Source organism: Dermacentor andersoni, chromosome 9 (genome assembly GCF_023375885.2).
Source record: "Dermacentor andersoni chromosome 9, qqDerAnde1_hic_scaffold, whole genome shotgun sequence".
Lineage (NCBI taxonomy): Eukaryota > Metazoa > Arthropoda > Arachnida > Ixodida > Ixodidae > Dermacentor > Dermacentor andersoni.
Window position 1 is genome coordinate 62,039,978 of NC_092822.1, and position 22,975 is coordinate 62,062,952.

The 22,975-nt window shown below is 42.3% G+C and overlaps 1 pseudogene; it reads right to left on the bottom strand.

The window, feature by feature from the left end:
- Nucleotides 1–22,569, bottom strand: part of LOC126528108 (uncharacterized) — a 33,335-nt pseudogene extending 10,766 nt beyond the window's left edge.
- Nucleotides 22,570–22,975: the final 406 nt, after the last annotated feature.

The following is a 22,975-nucleotide window of genomic DNA, read 5'->3' on the forward strand; positions in this document are numbered from 1 at the left end:
TTCACATGGGATCTAACAGCCAGAAAATTATCATATGATTGCAGTTTGGCAACGTACAGAACGTTGGTGCCAAAAAAATTGAGCTTTCCCGGAATGTATGAACCAGTAAAAAACAAGCGTAACTCTATTGGGTCATTTTTATGTTCTCAATTATGAATGTTGGAACCGGGAATACAAATGTAATAGGATCGTATCAATAAGGTTCTACTATGAAGACAGACAATATTCCACACTATACATTACATTCTCTGCTTTTGGATTGCAGCGTAAATTTTTTTAACTGGTTGATTACATATCAATAAGACTTACAAACTTTTTTTTTAATGATTTCAGTAAACTGATGGGGCAGCAAGCAAATTCGCCATAAAACTCATTCAAGATAAGAGAAGAATAGGTGGCAATCAGTAAACAGTCATATCACTGTCACAATTATAAATCAACTGCATATTAAATTGCTGTGTCATGTAGCAAAGAAAAAAAAAAAGGATGCTGTTCAAGAATCTGGCGGGCCGGTTGTCCGGATTAAAGCAAAGGTCTTACAGCGAGTACAGAAAATTTGGCCTAATCAGGACGCTCGCAGTATGTCGCAAACATTCCAAGTGCTGTTATTCCGGAAGTTTCACTCATTGCGTAAAATATACTTCAGGCAGGCCAGTGACCTTGCTTGGCCGTGCGTCCTTCAGTCAACGCTGCCATTCAATATGTCCCGAAAATAAGGCTGTGGCACATGTTATGAAAACCTAGATAAAGTCAATGCGGCGCATATATGTTGTTACCTGCATGTTGCAGCATGAACTGGTACATGTGAAGGACATGCTGTAGAATAGCTTTTTGGTGTGGTGTAGGTGTACCCTGCGCAAACTGCGACTATGTTTATTAACAAAAGATGCAATTTCAAAAAGTCCTTGAAGTAGCATGCGTATGACGTGAAAACGAAAAATGTCGCTTTTGACATACTTGCAGAGGATGTGGCAGGCTCCAATCATGACACTGGCCTTCTTGGACAAGGCTTTCATTATCCCCAAGAAAGGATCTGGATTTCATGGCAGTATCCAAAGTGCTTGCTATCCAGACTACAGAAAAGGCTTAAGCGCAGCCATGGCGTTATTCCATCTGCATACGTACGATGACTAGGTCGGATTTCTAACAGTTACTGTTTGCAGTGGGAGATCTTATCGGTCTTGTGCAATAAAATCTTTTGATAACGAAGCTGAAGGCGGGAGCTGAAATTACTTCATTATATTCTTTACTGCCCTTCACTGCAGTGTATGCATAATGTAGCGCATAAATTTGAACTTGCATTGAAGAAGGCGGCCTTGCATCCAGCAGAACTACTCAATAGCCATGTGCACAATGAAAAAAAAAAAAATGGCATTCTCAACACACTACTTGCCACCTGACACAATTGCGTTTACAATAGCTGCCTTCTGTTTCAATGCATGATCTTTTATTTCCACTTTCAGTTGGCTCGTCTCTAGCATCGTGAAATTGGCAAAACGACGACACAGCTGAATAGGTTGCACGCTGCGACACCAACAATATTTGTCGTGGTCAATCAGCACGTGTCACACCTAGTTGCACTCGCCTCCACGGTGCCTCATTAGGACAAATTATGGTAACAATAATGAGCCTCTGCTTGTTTGCAGCTACGCGCAGTAGTCAGAAGGACCAGTGTTCGATGCCGCATTCAGCACAGATGCCCAACAGTTTGGACGTCAGCATTGTACGTGTGCTCAACCCCACGGAAAGCAATGTATTGAGCCAGCAAGGGTCGGGCATTTGTTTCAGAGACAAATCAACTTTGTATTTTGGAGACAAATTAAGTTTGGCAAATCTGTTGGCAGGTTAATTTTACTTTGTTGAAACAAGGTTTTGAAAACCTGGATATCTACGGAAATTCCAAGGGGAATTTCACTTTGTTACATCCAATAATTCATTATATCCTGCTTACTTATAAGGAAGTTTCACTGTAACATGAATTTTGTACCTCTTGTCTTGCCTTCTAATTACAGGTGCCAAACCTGAGGTCAGCTTCATTAGGAACAAGCTGAATTGTCTGCAGGTGCATCAGCCTGTGGAACTGAATCGTGACGTGACCAATGTGTGATAATAGACAGTCGCAACGCAAAACTCTAGAAGGTGCATTAGAAACATTTTCCTTATGTAGTGGTGGGTTATTGATTTGATTTATTAAAAATTCTTTGAAACCTTTGGCCACTTTGATACTTCATTTGTGTGATTAGTCTTTTTGTTAAGCGTGGCTTTAACACATGTCATCACTTTTGTGACCTTGCCAATATTTCAGTGATGCTATGGTGGGTTGTAAGAAATCGACCATAGGTGGTGCTGTCGGTACAGCCGAGCTTTTTTCAATATTGCGAGGATTAGGAACATTCATTTTAAACGGCACCAAAAAACAAAGAAGAGCACGGGACCAGCACTGGTCTCCTGCTCTTCCTTGTTGATGTTTTTTAGTGCTGTTTAATATGAATGCTGCGTATCAACTAGCTCACACCCAAAACCTTCTGGGTCACTAGGAACATTTCCATTGATTTGTCCATTTAGCAGGTAACAAGAAACACTCAATTCCTTTATAATTAATGTTGTAAGGGAAGGCTGTTTTGTGTTTCTAAATTCATGTGTGTGCCAAACACCTGTGCAAGAAAAACTTCTGTGATAGTGTTGCTGGGGTCGCGATATTATTGCATCTGCAAACCTCGATCAGTGTTGACAAGGTAAGTAAAATGACCTTGGGCCTTCCCAGACCATCGCATATGTGCAGTGTATGTCGTTTCTAGCTAGATCACTGAAGCTAAGCAATGTTTCAATGAACGGTTGATATGGAAGGAGACATACCATCTGCATTGCCATGGTATGACTCAATTTTAGCATCAACAGACTATTTGAAATGTCATATTTGTGGTAGTGCTTCACCTGACAATAGCGTTCCCACTGTAAATTGGCATGTTTTGTAGATCTTGCCATCAGTTTTGCAACTACTCCCTCGCCCAATGAACAAGTGGTGCTTTTCAATTGTTTTAAGGTGCTGACACTTGCAATGAATGCTAAAGTCCTGACTAGATGTGCTGCAACTTTTTAAAAAGACTTGAATGGCGTTTATGTACGTCACCTTGGGGCCCTAAAGGAGCTGTCACTCAACAAATCATAGGGCGACATTATGGAAGTATTGACTAGTAGGTGTCGTACCAATTGCTCTTCGAAACTGTTTAATCTGTCCGAAAAATGTATTTAAGACGGCTGCAAAATGTGTTGCAAAATTTCTTACAGCCGTTTTTAAAACACCTACAAGATGTCTTGCAAGATGACTTAAGTACACTACTTGGCAGCGAATCAGACAATCTTCTTGATGGCTACAAGATGTTTTAAGACATCTGACGTTTTCGTAAGATGTCTCCAATATCTTGCCAAGACCTCTTGAAGACATCTTGTAAATGCTTAAAATGATTTCCACAACGTCTTGCTGACCTTGCCAAGACGTCTTGTAGATGACTAATAGACTAACGTATGTTCAGTGGCGTGTATACCTCCGTGTGCCAGACCGGCTACCGTGTTGAGCTTCGGCAGCTTCATAATTTACTGTTATAACCGTGACGAGTGAACGTAATGTGCAGGACATACCTGCCTGATGCGAGCATCACGTGAAATGTGCACAATCAATGCAGGGCATCTCAACTGTTCGCATCGTTTTGTCATTACGCTGGCATCTGTGTATGCAGTGAAATTGGACCTGCACCTTTATGCAGGGCTCAGTCTCCCTTCAGAGGAAGGGCACAGGGCAGTGACTAGTCTAGTGTGCGAGTGACACACGCGTATATGTATGTATGTATGTATGTATGTATGTATGTATGTATGTATGTATGTATGCATGCATGCATGCATGCATGCATGTATGTATGTATGTATGTATGTATGTATGTTCAGTGAAATGTTGAATCACAGGATCCTACAGCGAAAAACAGGTCAAAGAAGAGAATGGAAAAGCATCAGGATTTTACTGATGTTTAGGCTGGGGACTAGCCCTCGCTCCAAAGGAGGCTGATGCCCGGCCGAAAGATCAGTAACATCCTAGTATTTTTCCAGCGTGCTGCTACTCTTCGACCAGTATATGTTGGTGCTGCATTCACCAGAGTGATTAGGAGGCAGCAACACCTGTGCAGAAATGTTAGTAAAGTTATCTTTTGTACGTCATCATAAGAAGTCAACAACGAGACACCAAGGACAGCATAGGTGGAATTACTTGTACTGACTAATTGAATTTAAAAAATGATAAATTAATGGAAATAAAAGTGGATGAAAAAACAAATGGCCGCACGTGGGATATGAACCCACGCCTGTGCATTACATGCGCAATGCTCTTACCATTTGAGCTACTGCGACACTGTTTTCCCGTCTACTTTCTGCGGTATTTATGTTTTTACTACTAGAACTGACCCTGGGACTGTCAGACAGTGCCACCACTCACAAACCTTGCCAGCAGATGTGGAACATCCTTTCTGCCGCAGGCCTCGCAATGCACACGAACTTTTTGGGTGGAGGTAACTGGTCAATAACGCAGCTGATGTGTGTAGCATGACGTGCTGTAGCAGTGTCAATAGTGTGTTGCTACACTACTTTATTGCTAACCACATTAGTGGCGACATTCACTGCGAGATGGGTTCTGCTGGAATTTTCTATTTTCATAGCAAGTCTGAGTGATACAAAAGTAAGTGTGGTATGTTACCCAGTCACATAGGAGCTAGCGAGCACATAATTCTAGCTGAATTTCACAGTAAGCTAATTAAATTGGCTCTAGGTGCTTTTGTGAAATTTCTTTCCTTGGTGAAGTTCCGTGGTACACAGCATACCAAAAAATATACATATGTAATTCCAAAACAATAATAGAGGAGCCACAGTGCAGTGCTAGTCCTACAGTACTGAGAAATCTGCAGTTCCGGCTCAACAGCTGTGATATGTAACGTAAAGACAACCTATGGGTAATCTTCAGTAAACCTGCGAGAAATATCACACGGTCATCAATTCATGACAGACATGTTAGAAGAGTGCACGTACACAACTTACAAACCAGTCCGCACATCTGGATATCTTGGCAGGTGATTCCAGCCAGAGGCAACACCCACTGCACCATTTTAATACCAGGGTCTCTACCAAGTTGACATTTCCATATTCCCTGAGTTTTCCAGGTTTTCCCTGAGTGCCTTTGCGAAATTCCCTGAGTGACACAGAACTTTGTTTTACGTCAAGACAGGCTGACACTATGACACCCGATGCTGTCACTCTCTAGTAAGCATGCTAAGAAATGACTTAATCTAGTTTGAATAGTAAGGATTATCATTCATTTTATACAAAAAAAATCTGTAGCGAGGGGTTAGTAAAATGCACAGCAAATAAAATAACTTTGAAAAAAAATGGTAAAGCTCATTTCAAATCAAGTGGAACATTCTCAAATATGAATAAAAACGAGATGCATACATAAACAAATGTTCTCGAATATCCATTTCAGTCACCAATTATGATCAACTGTCAATACGTATGTGTGAAACATAGGTGGTGCTTGAGACTCCACTGAAAGCAAATCAATGTGGTACAATGACTCTGGAGCATTTTATGATGAGACATTATAATTACAAACCCGCCGTGGTTGCTCAGTGGCTATGGTGTTAGGCTGCTGAGCATGAGGTCGCGGGATCGAATCCCGGCCTCGGCGGCCGCATTTCGATGGGGGCGAAATGTGAAAACACCCGTGTACTTAGATTTAGGTGCACGTTAAAGAACCCCAGGTGGTCGAAATTTCCGGAGTCCTCCACTACGGCGTGCCTCATAATCAGAAAGTGGTTTTGGCACGTAAAACCCCATAATTTAATTTTAATTTTAACATTATAATTACAGAGTAAATAAATATTTGAATATTGTAAAGTTAGTCATGCTGTGCTTCTTCACAAAGAGGATTAAATCCCCCACACGAATTACATGCACAAGTTATTCATTAACCTCAAGCATTTCAAGAAAGAAGCAAATACTATATATATATATATTTCAAGGTTGCTACCGACATGCCCCACATCAAGCGTCACGTGAAACTTGGTAATGCCTTCACCAAAGCGATACTCTGTAACGATGCATATCACTTGGAAGCAAAATGAAAGTAATTTAGGTCAACAGAACGGTCAATTTGCCGGAAGCTTAATGTTCATGCTCTATTCCTTGCTACCACTACACAGAAATGGCAAAAATAGGTCGAGTCTACAAATGTGCACGCCATGACTGAAGGTGATATGAGCTACTTTTATCAATTTATAGCAAGCTCATTGGTGTGAGGCCCGAACTTTGTCACAAATGAGATTCTCCATAGCTGGTGTGTCACCCTCAACTCTCCTGACATACTCTCAGCCTGTGCACAACACCTCAGTGTTGCATTTCACTGCTTTAGCGAGTCTATCTCATTTGGATGAGGAACACCTGCATTCCAACGTCAGCCAACACTTTGTTTTTTGAGCTCAAGCTCCTTGAAGCGGCGGCAGGCTTCCTTTCCCGTTCATTCCTCAATGCGTAGGTCCTTTCTGTTCTCGTCCTCCTCCCGCGCATTCACCCCACAGACCATTCGAAGCACCCTCTACGTCAGTTGTACAGTCAACGTCCGATTTTTCAGACTCCCTAAGGGCCGCGAAAATGTCCGTAAAATCCGGCAGTCCAATTGCCCCTTCCCACGCTTGTTATGCTTCACCGCGTAACACTTCTGTTGAGGCAAAGCTGACTTTTGGGAACCGGCATTACGCAACGCACTGTACTTTCCTAGCTTTGAAGCCAATCGTGAGGACCACAAAGACGGAGTCAGTGCCACTGCATACAGCAACGAATTCTTTCAATGAAAAACACGGCGCCGAAGGGCAAGAAGCTTTATAACGAACATTGAAGCAGCTAGGCCTAGCGTTGCCGCAGTGGTGGCTACGGCTGCCAGCGGATCTGCGTGCGAGCGCTGGTTCGAGGCGGCAAGGTAATCAAAATGGCAGCGGTGGTGGCTTTGATTAATGCCGTTTCGCACCTGTGGTCACGGCAAAACGTCTGGAAAATCGGACGGCGAAGAGTTCTTGCGTCCAAAATTTCAGACGTTCTGATAGATTGACTCTATGGGGTACATCGTGGTGCCGCGAAGCCGTCCAAATTATCGGGAATCCAGAAACCCGGTCGTTGACTGTACACTGGCAACTCCTCCAGCCGACGACTGGACGTCAAAGACGATTCATTACGATTCTTGTCTGTTACTCGAGCCAGCATTACCGCGGATTTTGACCCTTTCAATAAAACAACTAATTTTCCCCGACAGAGGCAGAAATTCCCAGAGTTTTCCCTGAGTTTCTCCAGACTACTCAAAATCCCTGAGAATTCCCGGTTTTCCTGGTTGGTAGACACCCTGAATACAGCATGCCAGCTTTACTCGGTTTCCAGACATGACATCAGTAAACATCACCGATGGCTTCTCAAAAGTTGCGGTGCTCACTTTCTCATGTCGTTGCCTTGGTGTGCGACTGCCGACCAGTGTTATGGGGTTTGTTAATGCCCAACTACAAGTATGACACTGGACCCTTAAAGCTTGAGAACCAACTCTGCTGAGGCATGCATTTCAGCTTGCGACCAGCTTGAGTACATTTCAGCTGGAGCAATAGTCTGCAATAAAACAGTGTGTACTATGTTAGTGTGATTCTTACCTCAATTCTTTTCTTAATTCTTATCTCAATCCTTATGGGTAAATTCAAAAAGCTTACTTACACAGTCATGGGCAGATTTGAGGCCAATGCACAATCAAGGTAATATTTTGTTATGCTGCAATAGGTGAAGTGATATGAAGGCATTCTACAATAAATTCTCCTCTTATTCCCCAAACCCCTTCCCCAGCGTGGAGTAGCAGGCTAGAGGCATTTCACTCAGGCTGATCTCTCCACCTTTCTGCCATTAAATATTACCTCTCTCCCTCTCTCCATTATGTAATGGCCAACTTTTTGTTAGGTAATATTACAAGAAACGTTCTACGGTATAGAGAGCTGGTAATCTCTAAATGCAGTGTATAAATAATTTTCTTGCTGTAAAAAAAATTATGAATTGGTTGACCTACAAAAAACTTTCAAGCGCTTGACCTTTGGGGCTTCTTTGAGTGATGGGACATGTGGTTGGTGAGGTGGTTCTTCTGTGAAAAGGATGCACTGCAGTGGGCGGAGGCAAAGGCACGCTCTCCAGTGTGGCTGCGCACATGGCGTGTCAGGTGCACACGCTGAGCAAATGCTGCCGGGCACTGGTGGCACTGATAGGGGCGCTCACCTGGGTGGGTGCTCATATGGCGTCTCAGGGTGGTACTCTGAGCGAATGCTTCCGGGCACAGGGGGCACTGGTAGGGGCGCTCTCCTGTGTGAGTGCACAAATGGCGCCTCAGGTTGCCATCCTGGGTGAATGCTTCCGGGCACAGGTGGCACTTGAAGGGGCGCTCGCCTGTGTGTATGCGCAGGTGCTGGGCCATGTGCTTCTTGTGCCCAGTCTTGTAAGTGCACTGCCGGCAGCAATGCAGCTGGTCACATACAGAGACCAGTGAAAGGTACCGCTCACGGGATGCCAATCGCAAGGAATCTGCAATGCCAGAAGGAGCACAGGAAGTCGATGTAGTACTGTGTCATCTATGTGATGGAACTAAAGTACTACATCTGGCAATCAAAAAGTGTTGCCTCACTCGAAAGCAAAAAACTTGATGAGCTTTGGCCTGGCAACCTAAATATTACTCCGACATCTACAGTGTGCTGGTGCAGTACATGTCTCACAATAACTCCTGTATCTGCAACATCTCTGTGTACAATTATCCTTGATATATACATTATGGCTTCAACACAGATGGGATTTGGCAACCAATTTCGATACGACGCCTAAATAGTCACTTATGCATTCGCTCATAAAATCAATGATTCATTTGTTAATATTTATTTATTAATACTAAGTATTACATGTTCCTTCGCATCACGATACAGCATGACAAGAGCATCAATAGATATTTGAACACATGAAGCATATAAAATCAAATATTAACACAAATGAAAGAAAGTAAAAGAAATAAAAAGAGAAACATGTGAAACTATATAAAAAAGCTAGAGGAATCAACACAGCATTTATAAGAGGCTAAATTGACAGCACAAGTACTAATAGAGGAGAATACAGGTCCAGTTCCAAGCATTAAAAAAAAAGCATTGTTATCACTACAAGAATAACTAGCCTTGGTAGATAAAATCTTACGCTCCCAATACACAGACATTGGATTTGTCTTGCAGTTTTTATGTTATGCTAAACCTTTTATTGACGGCACATATAAATACTAGAGAAATATGTTTATTTTCTACAATCTAAGTGCACAAATCACATTGAGAATAAGCATAATCAACTACAAGAAAAACAGTTTGTGGAATCTTTTTCAGCAGTAAGGGGGAAACACAAGGCAGAAAACAGGAAGTAGGCTTCACCCCAAGCCTATTCGCAGCTTTCACGTACGGTGGCGCCGTCGTGCGGCGGCGGCCGGAAACAATCGAAAGATTATACTTGCCACTGGCTGCTGCCCGTTCGGGTAGCGTATTGGTGTTGTGTACGCTTTTCCTTCACTTTTGGTTGATGTTTTAACGCGTTCAAAGCTCCTGTGGGATCCTGAATGACACTTAACATGCTCAGAATGAGCAAACATAGGAGTAACTGTATTTGCTGCGTGCCGCAATGGGTGCCAAGCGGTAGTTATGCGGTAGGTGATGTGAGCCTTCACTCGTTCCCACCGGCTGTGCCCATGAGGAAGAAATTGATTATTGCGCTGCGGATTGGCAAAGCTGTCACAGAAGCGATGAAGGTTTGCGGTGCGCACTTCATGCCGAAGGAATTTTTTTGGAATATGACAAATAAGTGATGCTTCCGAGCATTTGAAATCACGAATAGACGCACCTCCATCAAGACGCAGGCATAGCTCTATATTTCGTGCAGGGAAAGAAATAATGTGCAATTGTAACTCAAATGTGTTGTAGGATGATTGGTGCTTGTGTTCTTGCCACTCATGCCTTTGCAGCTACGCTGGAGCGCAAACATTCTCCGTGAAGCCTTGTACCTGCTTCAAAATTTCTTGTTCATGCATTCGTGCTCTGCAACGCCGGCTTGACATTCCCCCATTTTCGAACAGAGAGATGAGTTTCTCATTTGTGCATCGAAGCAAAGTGATGCAGGCATAGAGGGACCTGGAATCCGTATTTCGTCTGCCACTTCGATGCGCGGCTGCAACATGTGCACAGGTGCGCATGACTGCACTCATAAGGTAACAAATTCTAGTCCAACAAACGTTAAACTACTATGCAGTGTTTGCGTAGTGAACCCTCAGCTGATCCGCGTGTATATTATTTTATAAAGATAGCTGCAAGAATGAAGCGAGCATTTCTGCAGACCGCTAAATATCGGCTATGTATCGCTTGATCTGTCTATAGGCAAGGCAGGGTAGGACTCACGCAGGCTGTAAAACTACCGCAAGACTGTAGCTTGCACAGCATGCATAAAGTGCAATAACTAAATTACAAGGCTGAACGGTTATCGTATTAGCTCGCAAAAGTGGTCAGATATGGTTTTTTGTTTACTTCTCGTGTTCAACATCCAGCATTGTGAACACAGGCAGAGATAACTAGAGAAGCAATTTTCGCACACAAAACGCTGCTTTGGGGCTGCTTTTCACTCCGTCAATGTAAAGGATGTCGGTCGCGTGACACCAGAATGGTTCTTTTTCTCGACACGGCGGCTTATTCAAGCTGTCTAAGTAACAACTTGCAGAGAGCACCACACTGTATACAAGTTCATGGTACCCGTTCAAAGAGGTCAAATTAATAGAATAGCAAATAGAAAGCATGGTCACTTCTCTTAATAACACTGTCGCAGTAAAACTGAAACCACAGCTTGTGTGGTTTGCTTTGAAGCCGCGAAGTTTGTATGCAAAGGCCTTCACCAGTCACGGACGTCGATGTGCACACTTTTATGCCACAGCACACAAGATGACCAGCGTTTAGGACTTCCTCACCTTCAAGAAGGCTTCGAATCTTGCATTCTGGTCGCCCAATATGAGCCATTACGCAGGCTAACGACAGCGGGCGTGTAAATTGATGACACATTTCAACATGACGACGCGAAACAACATGTCACTGAGCAAGACGACCGCAGCACTGCACTGACTGCTCTAGTTCTTAATCTCTCGGACAGCCATGTTGGATACAAGGTGGCACCCACTATAGGCCATGAAAGTTGCGAATGGCTCCATATGGAATTTCTACAGACAGTTTTCTGCATATGGAGGCCATACGAGTACATTTTCTTTACTTTACACCTTGTGTGTGACACCACTTCAGCCAGAGATCTTGCATCAGTATGTCTCCTCTAAACATATATTCAAGAGAAAGTGAGGCACGAGTGACCTTAGTTCCTCAGCCTGTGCTCCTGCTCTATACCAACAAATGATGCTTGCTGCCTGTTATTCAGTGTTGGCTGAAGACATTTAGCCAGAAACTTTGTACTTAATACCAAAACTAAGCAAAAAAAAAGAATGTTTTCTGGTATGTTGCCTGTAGTCAACACCCAATATATTAGGTTAAATACTTAAGTTACTTTTATCTCTAACACTGTACTACAGAAGGATTTATACTATGCATCATAAGAGCAAACACTGTGCTACAGAAGGATTTATACAATGCATCACAAGAGCATCGACTGATGTTACAACAATGCAGCATATAAAATGAAATAGCATTATAAACAAAAGAAAGAACTATCAAATAAAATGATAAATATCTGAAACTAAATAAAGAATAAACACAGTGTTGATCACATTGACACCATATTTGCAGGTGGTGGAACAGCCGCATCTTTGAGCATTAAACAAAGGATTTTTTTGTTGAAGTAGTGAACTGCAAACAATTTACATGATCCTTTTCAACTGCTTCAGCAACCGCAATCTGAAACGGCATCCCCCTCCCCAACAAACACACACACACATTGCACACATATATAAAGACAGTCAATATTTCACACTATATGTTACATTCTCTACTTGTACACTGCGGTGTATTTCTTTTAGCCTGATGATTACATATCAGTCAGTGCAATAAAACTTTTTTCTATTTCATGATTTTAGTAAAATGATGGGGCAGCAAGCGAACTGGCGATTAGAGAAGCATAGGTGGCAATCGATAAATAGGCATATCACCATCACAATGGTAAATCAATCGTAGATCAAACTGCTGTGTCATGTAGCAAAGAAAGAAAGATGTATGCTGTTCCAATATCTGCCACGCTTGTTTACAGTGGAAGCCCAAGCACTGCAACTTGTTCGATGTTCTTTCAGGAGGCATGGACACATCTGTAACAGCATGAGGATCACTGTCAGAGCCAGCATAAACATTATCAGTTGCACCCACACTAAGTTCTTTTTCTTTGTATTGACAGACATACTAAGTTGGGGCACAATGCTTTCCTTCACAATGTATTACAATCTCATATATTTATTCCAAACTATTGTTGACTGACTCGTGCCGAACTTACTCAATAAAACAAATAACTTGTCTCAGTATGAAAGAATCAATGTTTTGAACACTAAGTTCAATACACACTCAATTTTGATCACATTGGTTCCTATTTCAAGCAACCGATGTCCCAAGGATCCTGCCAGCACTCAGTGCATCAAAAGTGCGATTGGTGAGCACTGGTGAAGCCTCGTTTACTGTAAGTGAACAAGATATATATTAAATCCACCTTTCACACCTTCAGAGAAAAATGGCTCTTTAACAAGAATAAACTCTTACCTAGCTTGCAGCCAGGACATGAATGCTCATCAATGTCACGGTTACCCAAATCTATTTTCAATTACAACTTCCTTGACTTTCTAAATTGCACAAAACTTCAGAGTAACAAAGACACCTTGGCATGTTGTAATGCAGGAAACCTCTTTTAGTTGGGGAATAACGTAATGAGATCCACAATATGTCCAACTGTATACTGCTGTCACTGTCACTTGGCTGAAAACACCAGTCTATTAGACATGCCTGTGTGTGATGAAGCAGACATGTTAAATGGAATGAAGTTCCTGGCATCGCATTGCAGTTCACATCGATTGCAACACTGCCACAGCATGTTTCATTGCTGCACCCCAGACACGAATGTATGTGTCAAATCTGCTGTCTACAGTTGACCATATTATAGTAGTCTAGCATACGTACAGCTGTGCTAGATTTTTTGCCCTTGTGCGATAAATTTTACTTGGAGTCAGCACCTGTTTCATGTGTTCCATTATGTGGGGAAGTGGTTCTTGCAAAATATTTTATTTTTAGATGAAATTTAATGAAAGTTCTCTCTGACTAAGTTCCTCAAGCTGGTTTTAAAAAATGAAATTAGATTTCAAATATGCCCAGTAGTTCCAGAGATAAATAAAATGAATTCGGTATTGTTTATCTGTACAACAGCACGGACACTACCAGCCAGAAAATTAATTTCGACATATGGCTGGATACTAAATTGTGAGGAAAACAAATTTAGGAGTACCTTTATTTTACATGGCAGGTGTTAACTATATTATAGCAAATTAAATTCAATGTTTAGAGTTGGCTATCATGTGGTGATATTATGGCCAACTTACACATTTCCAAAGCCAAGATTTAATAATCTGCTCCTGACATTTCGAGCTACACGCATGTAGCTACATGCCAATGCAATAATAATGGCTCTATGTGCCCTGAAGGACAAGATATCGCTTCTGCAAATAAAAAAAAAAAATGAAGTACACGATTTTGAGAGAACATGAAAAACAAAAACAATATAGCCTTATTTTTCATACATAATACTACCCAATATTAGAATATTTACAACTGCCATTGCATTATAAGCTTCCAGAAATATAGTCTTTCTGGTTGCAGTCATTCCGGTGATTCCTTGTGAGTTGATGCCATATTTGTACTGTGTAGCAAACTTCATAGATCATGGCAACACGGTCGTCGGCCTACAGGAAGGCTTCAGCATGCGCGGCATGAACCAAGCAGCCGCGGAGAGATGCAGACGAGACGACCCAGCCTAGCCAATGGTAAACTGTCTGGTGGCCACGGCTCAGGGCAATGCCTCCTTTACTAGATGCCTGCCATGTCACTTGTTTTCCCATTCGAGCGGAGATTTCTGTAGTTAGGGGTAGTTGCTGAGAGACGGCACTCGCTGCCGACCCTACTTCCTGTTGCGAAGGAAGTGACGATAACTAGGCTGGTGCGTACTCCACCAATGGCTTGATGAGAGACCGTGGGTCCTGCTTCCGGGATTGCAACAGGCAGCGCTAAAATCTCGGAGGCAGGAGAACGTGATTGAAGTTTGGAGCAACCACCACAACTAGCGCTCGCAGCCGACAGAGGTGGAGAAGAAGAAAGAGAGAAAGGCCCGAACCAACTTCTCAGCTCACGCGGCAGGCATCTAGTAAAGGAGGCATTGCCCAGGGGTGAATCTCCGCATGGCTGCCTTTGGCTGTTTTCGAGCTGATGGTCTTTCGATGCTAGCGCCAAAGTTCCCTTGAGTTACCACCTTAGCCACGAGGGCGATACTTTGGCAAAATGGCGGCGCACACAATTGTTTATGTTGTCATGGCAACAGAAACAGCAGGCGCGTGGCACCTCCTCACTCTAGCGCTCTTTGTTCTTTCTTCTTTATTATGACGACCTGCTCTGCTCCCTCTCGATCCGTCACCATGCCCCATGCAACTTTACACTTGGCTTTCTTTTTGCCTGTCCGCGGCGCATATTTTCTATTTGATCGTGCACGTGCGCTACCCCAGGCATTGTTTGTGAACTGGCGCGTGGAGTGCCGTGGGTTCTGTATGCGTTAGCAAGAACGCACGCAGTCTTGTCCATACTTTCAGTATGCCAGCATATGCCAGAACATATATAAATTCCACTTCCAAAAAACAGTTCGTTGGCCTCGTTTTATTGACTTCCGTTTTGGAAAACAAATATTTTTGCATAACTTGGTATGATACATGCTCAGAAAGTAAACAAAGGTGAAAAATACATGACATGTACATGATAACTAAACAACACAAAGGTTCACAGACAGTGAAATAAAAAAAAAAAATATAGAACTCACGAAAACGCGAAGGTCGTTTTATGCAAAGATATTTTATATAATGCCTTAAAGACGAAGAGTTTCTGATATACTCACTGAGATATTGCACATAACTGGACGACGTGTATGACATACTCATGACAACAAAAAAAAAGGGAAAATTCACTGGTAATGGCAAAAACAATGACATGCAAAATACCTAAAGAATGGAATAAAATGCTAAGATCGTTGGATTGACAACCATACAAAAAAAAAAAAGAGCTTACTTATAAACCTGCACAAAAGTATAAGAAATGCGTGGCATGTTCATTACTACTGAACAAAAGAAACTGTGCCATTTATTTGCAGTTTCTATTTATCCCATAAACCAAAATCGTATTGTTTCACAGCTTTTGCCAGTTGTGCTCATACTTTAGCTGTTATGGATTTTTTTCTCTCCTTAATTGAGTGACAGCAAAACAGAGACATTTTGCTTCCACAAAGGTAAACGCTTTTCTTTTTTTTATGTAGGGTCTGGAACACAATCATCAGAAAAGTTATTTTCAAATAAGCAATGCACAAGTAAAAAAAAGAAGTTGAAAAATAAATGCACTCAGAATAATTACTTTATGTGCTTCTATGTTGTAATTAGTTGACAAAAATTTATATTATATAACAGGAAAGGAATTGTTCAGGCAGCAAAATGTCAAGAAACTGTGCAAAGGATATAGGGAACTTAATCAAGTATCAACAATACTTTCTTAAAGCTGACCCCAGATTATGGAGCGTCATAACAAAACATTTATTTTTGATGCAAAGGCGTAGAATACAGGCTGGAATAAAGCAAATGATGGTTGCTACAAACACATCAAGAAAATGATACACACATGGCACCTTCAGACAACTACTGTGCATGAAACATGTTTGCTAAATCAACATAAACATTACTGACCTCTATAACATTAAAAAAATCAAGAGAGTGATTCTAGGTACACCATGTGGTACTACAGTATTGACAATTAATGAATGTCACTTATGCACAAACTGAAAGCAAGTGCGGTTCAAAGAACAAAACTTACCAATTGTGACATAAAATGCAATGCAAACAGCTACTATACGTGAAGCCAGATTAAGCATAATTGGGATTGCATCACTTCCTCAGAACACCTTAAAATTTGATATCAAGTGATATTATTGACTGGCAAATGTCCTTTTGGAGTAGCATTTGGAGCAGCCAAAAATGTGTCTCAGAGTCATTAAATGGGCTTGCAGAGGTCATTTAAGAAAGCAATTACAATACATGTTAGTATAAGGACATTTCACAGTGGACAAGCCGTGTGTAACCAATAAGTGGTCGCTTGTTTATAACCTCAATTGAAATATCAAAAGCAGACTGCCACTTCATTCCCATTTTTTCTATTAACTGCAATGAAGTAGTGGTGTCTAAAATGAGCTAAAAAGCAGTTAGATGTATAGAAAAGCACAGAAGCACTTCAACAGACTACCGGGAAAGTGCGGAGGCAGCTGAGAACTTTCAGTATGATCTCACTGGTATAAACGTATCCTACAGGATGGGGCAGTTTATGAAACAAAAAGCTATGTTGATAAGACAGTAGAAGCCTGTGTAATATCCCTCACCTACTTTATATATATATATATATATATATATATATATATATATATATATATATATATATATATATATATATATTCAATTCAAGAATAATAAAATTCAAGAATAAGTATATATATATATATATATATATATATATATATATATACTTATTCTTGAATTTTTGTGTAACTAAAGGTGCATGAATATTTGAAGTTTTAAAATGAATCGAAGAGTACACACTAATTATTTATATCCAATAAGAACCTATTCAGTATTTTTGACTATTCCAAACTACATGTAATTCATTTTTTCAAAACAACTGACTGTTACAGTCTGGTTTGAGTTCTCTGTCTGCTAGACAAAGGATCGTAAATTATACGAAGTGAGACAGCAAGTTTTTGAAACAATGCAGAAACAAAATGGGCAATACAAGCTTTGTTTTCTGTTTTGCAGTGGAATACTACATGACAAACATTCCATGAGATTACATGTAGCATAGGATGAAAGCAACAAAACTGCTTGTGTCGCCAATAATTGTAAAGCATTTCATCAACTGCTTTACTAAATCTTTGTTTCACATAAATTCCAACATGTGTGTTGGATTTCGCCATCTTTTCTCATTCCACTACTACAAGCAATTGCCAACCATTTATTTCACATTTTTGGAAAGCTAGTCATACAGCAGTTGCTCGTTTTTACAAAAGTTGTTTACGGCAAGACTCCAAAGATGTAATGTTATTTGTGCAGCATTTCTCGTGACAATCATCAATCTTGTATTTAAACCGATCCTTTGTCCCTGATAGCTGTCTTACCTGCACGTGTCAGCAAATGCACACTACCTAATCAATGTAACGTCTGACAATCTAACACTGAAAACTCACATCACCGCAATAATAATGCATATCATATTGTCTAATCATATTGTCTTCAAGCATTGGGTTTACCTGCTGTTCTATCGTCTCACATTCTTTTAGGACCACACAATAAGGGTTTTGGTGAATTGGTCTCATTGCATCCTCTGTCGTCATTTGGTGCTTGGTTAAGGGCGTCCGACCGACCCTAACATCAATGCAAAGCAGTCATAGAACTCAGCCAGTAGCACAAGGAGCCGTTTTCGCTCGTGTTGCAGTAGTGTTTACGTCAAGCACAGGTGCTGGGTCTTATATGCAGACACTTCCTGAGTACTGAAAAGAAGCCACGAACAGCAGCAATGTTGCCAAATAGGCCATAGCCATGCCCCTTGGTAGATGCCGTCGCTCTTTGCTAAAATTGGTTACCAAAAGTCAATGCGCCCATTGGTAATATTTATGATGCCTCATGCAACGGAAATACCATGAGTAAATAACAGTGGCGTTACTTGGTCTGCCACTTCTTCACAATGGAGCGGTACGCCACATACCACCGAAACAAGGACACATTACCAAGGTGGGATGATCACCTCGTTTTTGATTAAACAAAAGGAGTTGTGTTGCGGCAATAGGCAGTGAATATAAATCAGGACTTGTATGAAACATAACTGAACGGTCTGGGGTGTTGATTATGGCGCCATATTCCTGTAGAAAATTCATGCCCATGATTAAATCTTGGCAACATGTTGGAAGAACGAAGAAAGTGGCCATGAAGGAAGAATCTCCAATGGTGATTTTTTCAGTACAGCTTCCAGCAGGCATGAGCAGTTGGCCACATGCAATCCTTATGTGGGGTCCAGACCAGGGCGTTTTCATTTTCTTAAGGCGAGCGGCTAGACCTTGACTCATTGTGGAATAATCGGCACCTGTGTCGACTAGTGCTGTCACTTGCTGTCTTTCAACGGAAACAATAAGATTTATGCTCCCAATTTCGTCGGTAACAGGGTTTGTCAGTTTCATGGTGTCCTGCAGGAGGTTTATTGGGGATTTTCCACTGTCTTGTAGGCCAGCAAACTTACTCCCAGAAGTCACCGCCGCTAGTTTCCCCGCATGGGCTGGGTAACCTTCTTCCCTGGAGGGCACCAAAAGGATGTCCATTCAGTGAAGATGATTGAGCAGAGGACGAAGAGTGTGACCATCAGCTGAACTTAGTCTGATATTAGGAAGTGTCATCGTTTCGAGCGTGCACAGGTGCTGGGTCTTATATGCAGACACTTCCTGAGTACTGAAAAGAACCTTGAAAAGCAGTGTCATCACCTGTAGTCGTCACAGGTGCGTGACCGTCAGACCAGAATTGACGAGGTCGGAATGAGGCAACGCGGTACCAGCAAAACCAGGCAATATGTCCGATGCCTCAGTGGTTATAACAGAGGGGGTGGGTGCTATGGATAGTGTGCCATACGTCCGTTTTTCCAATTTGCAGAACCCTCAAAGCCTCGTCTTGTAGCGGTGAGCAGAATGCAGCTGACAGCGGCTGACGATAGGACGGGATCGACACAACTGGCGGATGTCTTACAGTTTCCTCTGGTGGTGATGACTAAGGTGAGGCTCCTGGCGGCTGATGGTGCGACCGAATGGGGGTAACAGCGGATTGACGTCGCAGAGCGTCGGGGTAACTTTTGGAATGCTGCTCATGACTAGGATCGCCTGTGAAGAACGCTTGCCTAATTTCATTACGGACGACTTCAGTAACTGACGTCACGGGTGCGCCCACTAACGGTGTCCAGAGCTTCTGAAGTTCTTTGTGAGGAATCTCCCGAATTAGGTCGCGGAGGGAGTTGTGACTGTTAACGGTCGTTGTGGCGGCGTTGAATGGAGTGCTGGTGGGCAAGCGATTGTACAGCCTGCATCTTATATGGAGTGCACATTCAATACCAGTGGATTCCTGTATGAAATCAGCCACGGTACTCAGTGGATTGCGTGCAAGTCCGGCGAATAGTTATTCTTTGATGCCACCAATAAGGTATTGGAACTTCTTTTCCTCAGACACGTGAGGGTCAGCTCTACAACACAGGAGGGTCATGTCCTTTGCAAACATTGCTATGGTTTTGTTCAGTGTAAGGATGCGCAACCCAATTAGATGCTAGGCACCGTCCCATTGATCGACACTCGCAAATGTTTCAATGAGCTGACGTTGGAAATCATTCCATGTAGAGACGTTGGTTTCACGGTTTTCAAGCCACGTGCGAGCACTACCGTCAAGGGCGAAATACATGTGGGAGAGCTATTGTTGAGCAGTCCGCCCCTTGATGTTAGCAACGCCTTTGTACAGGTCAAGCCAGTCTTCAACGTCTCCATGTGCACCACCATGAAAGCAATTGGGAACCAGTAGTTACAGGAGGGTTACCTGGTATGGACTGGGAGTAGAGCTGTCTTGGGAAACTCGTCGAACCTGTGGCGGGCTGGCGGTCGCCATTGGCAGAAGTAGATAGCACCCGGACGAATGTTCCTGTAGGGGGTGGAACTCGGGAGCAAGGCCTAGCAACTGCCGACTGAAGCAATGCACAGGAGTTGTAATTGGAGACGGGCTGGATGAACGGCTCCCAAGAGGAGTTCAGAGCATCAGGCAGGGTTGTGCACCCAGCACCTTCACCAGTGTTGCAGTTCAATGCAAACAGGAGACAACACGTTGAGCAAGACAGTGGAATAACCTGTTGAAAAACCACAAGAACAAAAATGTCTGCATTTTCCCAGTCCCACTACACGGAGTCCATTAAAGCACACGTCCTCTTTGTCATCTACATATCTACACAGGGCACGCATCAATATATATTCGACATGCATCATGCTTAAACATTGCGGTGGCACTGCTAGAATGTGCAGTGTACATAAAGGTATGCGTGAGAAGAGAGCCTGGCTGCACTGAAGTCTCCAATATGACGAATTATGAGTGGCAATACAGTTTATCGCTACACAACCTTAATGCTAATCACATTAGTGTCAACATTCACTGCGAGAAGGGTCCTGATGGAATTTTCTATTTGCTAAGCAGGTCTGAGTGATACGTATATAAGAATGGTATGTTACATAGTCATATAGGAGATAGCCAGCACGTAATTTTAGCTGAATTTCACTGTAAATGAATGAAATTGGCTCTAGGTGCTTTTGTTCAATTTCTTTCTCTCACGCGGTTCTATGGCATATAACGTAAAATATAAAACGTGTGTAATTTGCTTTCAAAACAATAAAGGAGAGGTACATTGCAGTGTTAATCTCTCAGTACTCTGTAATTGCCAGTTCAGGCCCAATAGCTAGTATAAGTTACATCACAAGGAACTATAGGTAACATTGAGTAAACCAGTGGAAAATATCATATTGTCATCAATTCATGCGAGACATGCAAAACGAGCGCATGTGCACAACAACTTACTACACAATCTGTATGCCTGGATATCTCGACAGCTGTTTCTGACCAGAGGCAATACCCACTAAACCATTTCAATGCGGCATACCAGCCTTACTCCGTTTGCAGACATGACATCACAAATCGTCACCGACGGCTTCCCAAAAATTGTGGTGCTCACTTTCTCATGTCGTTGCCTTCGTGTATACGTGCCAGCCAGGGTTATGGGGGTTTGCAAATGCTCAACCACAAGTATGACAATGGACGTTCAAAAGTTGAGAACAAACTATGCTTGGGTATGCATTTCAGCTTGTGAACAGCTTGAGAACATATCAGCTGGCACAATAATTTAGTTTGTATTAATACAATGTGCGCCATTGTAGTGTGGTAGTACTAATAAACAAAAAGGCGTTACTAAAACGCAAGTATTTGAACTACAAAACACAATTATATCAAATGTGAACTCCACCAACACAGTGTTGTTAAATTTGTGAAAAAGACAAGAAATTTGGTATATATTACTGTGGCCTTTCTCAATTCTCTGTTTTTCTTTTCCTTGCTCAATTCTTATCTTACGAGTAATTTCAAGAAACTAATTTACACAGCCACGAACACATTTTAGGTCAATCCACAATCAAGATAAAATTTCGATAAGCTAGGGTTGGTGAGGTTACACGAAGGCGCTTTATAAGAAATTCTCGTATATGGCATCGTTAGTTTCCCTGTGGGCACTATTGCAAGAAAAGCTCTACGTTTGATAGAGCCGTAAATTTTTCAATGCAACTTATAAATCATTTTCTGCCGTAAAAAAAGATGTGGTCAATTGGTGTATCTACAACAAAACTCGAAGCCCCTGACCTTTAGGACTTCTCCTCCGAGTGACAGGACATGTGGCGCAAGAGTAGTCTTTCCGCGAAAAGGACGCACCACAGTGGACACAGGGAAAGGCACGCTCTCCAGTGTGGGTACGCAAATGGCGCGTCAGGATGCTAGTCTGGGTGAATGTTTCTGGACACAGGTGACACTGGTAGGGGCGCTCGCCGGTATGGGTGCGCAGATGGCGTGTCAGGCAGTTACGCTGAATGAATGCTTCCGAACCTATGTGGCACTTGTAGGGGCGCTATCCCACGTGGGTCCGCACATGCTCTTTCAGGTGGTTCAACTTAGTGAATGCCGCTGGGCAGAGGGTACACTTGAAGGGGCACTCGCCCGTGTGTATGCGCAGGTGTTGGGTCATGTGCTTCTTGTGCTTAGTCTTGTAAGTGCATTGCCGACAGCAATGCAGCTGGCTACATATGGACACGAGTGAAAGGTATTGCTCACAGGAACGCTCTCCAGTGTGGGTGCGCAGATGACGTGTCAGGCTGTTATTCTGAGTGAATGCTTCCGGGCACAGGTGGCATTTGAAGGGGCGCTCACCTGTGTGTATGCGCAGGTGTTGGTTCATGTGCGTCTTGTACTTAGATTTGTAAGTGCACAGGCGGCAGGAATGCACCTGGTTACATACGGACACGAGTGAAAGGTACTGCTCACGGGATGCCAATCGCAAGGAATCTGCAAAGCCAGAAGGAGCACAGGAAGTCAATGTAGTACTGTGTCATCTATTTGATAGAACTAAAGTACTATATCTGGCAATTAAAAAGTGTAGCCTCACTCAAAACCAAAGAACTTGATAAGCTTTGGCCTGGCAACCTAAATATTACTCTGACATCTACAGTGTGCTGGTGCAGTACATGTCTCACAATAACTCCTGTATCTGCAACATCTCTGTGTACAATTATCCTTGATATATACATTATGGCTTCAACACAGATGGGATTTGGCAACCAATTTCGATACGACGCCTAAATAGTCACTTATGCATTCGCTCATAAAATCAATGATTCATTTGTTAATATTTATTTATTAATACTAAGTATTACATGTTCTTTCACATCACAATACAGCATGACAAGAGCATCAATAGATATTTGAACACAT